We start from the raw sequence: 1,888 nt of genomic DNA on the forward strand, positions 1-1,888 counted from the left end.
GGGGGGGGGCGTCAGCATCTCGCGGCCTTATCTCTGCGTTACACATGTTGGAGCATTAAAACAAATTATTTATGTGCCTGGCGACCATGAGAGGGCGCCGAGTGACGCAGAGTGACTGGCGATGGCTGGAGCAACCAATCCGCGTCCGACCGATGGGAGCGAAAGCCGACATTTCCACCCTGCACAAGGAAAGATTAGCAGCAGTGAGCGGTCTTTATTACAGGAGGGGGCGGAGACAAGACCAGTCACCCTTCACAGTGAGAGAGAGCAGCAGTGAGCGGTCTTTATTACAGGAGGGGGCGGAGACAAGACCAGTCACCCTTCACAGTGAGAGAGAGCAGCAGTGAGCGGTCTTTATTACAGGAAGGGGCGGAGACAAGACCGGTCACCCTGCACAAGGAGAGAGAGCAGCAGTGAGCGGTCTTTATTACAGGAAGGGGCGGAGACAAGACCGGTCACCCTGCACAAGGAGAGAGAGCAGCAGTGAGCGGTCTTTATTACAGGAAGGGGCGGAGACAAGACCGGTCACCCTGCACAAGGAGAGAGAGCAGCAGTGAGCGGTCTTTATTACAGGAAGGGGCGGAGACAAGACCAGTCACCCTTCACAAGGAGAGAGAGCAGCAGTGAGCGGTCTTTATTACAGGAGGGGGCGGAGACAAGACCAGTCACCCTTCACAAGGAGAGAGAGCAGCAGTGAGCGGTCTTTATTACAGGAGGGGGCGGAGACAAGACCAGTCACCCTTCACAAGGAGAGAGAGCAGCAGTGAGCGGTCTTTATTACAGGAGGGGGCGGAGACAAGACCAGTCCCCCTGTGCAAGGAGAGAGAGCAGCACTGAGGTGTACATTCTGGGCGGTCGCTGTTCTCCATCTTTCCTTTCATTGGTCCCCGGTCTTGCGTTCTAGTCGGGGGGGCGGGGTCACGTCTGGCAAATCATTTACATAATGATACATTTGTATCCCGTCGTTGGAGCCCCATTACTCAGCTCAGACGCGCGCCTGTTGTGAATTCGCGGTTCCGGGAGCGGTAAACATATGCAAATATGTGCGCGGGTTAATCTAGCGTTACGTTAACGGCTCGATGGATGCAGGAGGAAGACCGATACTTCCAGCGGGTGGGCTGCACGCAACGCGGCGCAGAGGATTAAAGGGCCAGCGACCACGAACTGTACATTGTATCTGAAGGAAGCTTTCTAGACTGTGGAAGGTCATTGAATTCATTTGTATAGAGTATGGAAGGGGTTAAATATCCTTTTTGTTTTTTTACTTTTTGCTTCACTTCCTGTCCCGGTGACACAACAGGAAGTGAAAGGAAATCTCTCCAAAGTGAATGCAATGTCACTTTAGCAGGTGTCCCCGTTGGCTTACTTCTCCTCTCTTCCTGTCCCGGTGACAACCTTCAAGCTGAAGTTTAATCTGCTTATATGTTACCTCCCCTCAGCCATGATGCAATCAGTGGGAGGAGTTATGCAAATATGGATGCAGGCGGATCATGGCTGGTGGAGGGGCCGGCAGGCCGTGCAAGACTAAAGGGGAGGACGGGGGTCAGATTTAGACATTTAGGAGGGTGAATTTAGGAGGGTGAATCTAGGAGGGTGAATCTTGGAGGGTGAATTTAGGAGGGTGAATTTAGAAGGGTGAATCTTGGAGGGTGGTTTTAGGGGGGTGAATCTTGGAGGGTGAATCTTGGAGGGTGAATCTTGGCAGCGGTAACGCGCCCAGCGTCAGTGCATTGATTTAGAAGCTTTCCGATAGACGCCTCCTGCTTGCGTCCCGACTGCGGATCTGCTCGGGGAGGAGTCGCCCTTTAGCGGGTTATCTCAGGAGATCGATTCGAGAGACAATCTTTATTAACAGGCAGAGTAAACAAAGGGCTGCGGCGGCGAGGGG

At 53.3% G+C, this 1,888-nt stretch overlaps 1 protein-coding gene across 1 annotated transcript in view; it reads right to left on the reverse strand.

Moving 5' to 3' along the window:
- The window catches only part of CASQ1 (calsequestrin 1), a 49,212-nt gene that overhangs the window by 15,629 nt on the left and 31,695 nt on the right, over positions 1–1,888 (reverse strand). The gene's annotated exons all lie outside the window — the stretch shown is intronic.

The sequence above is a fragment of the Nanorana parkeri genome, unplaced genomic scaffold (genome assembly GCF_000935625.1).
Source record: "Nanorana parkeri isolate BGI_ZX_2015 unplaced genomic scaffold, ASM93562v1 scaffold2219, whole genome shotgun sequence".
In the NCBI taxonomy this organism is placed as follows: Eukaryota; Metazoa; Chordata; class Amphibia; order Anura; family Dicroglossidae; genus Nanorana; species Nanorana parkeri.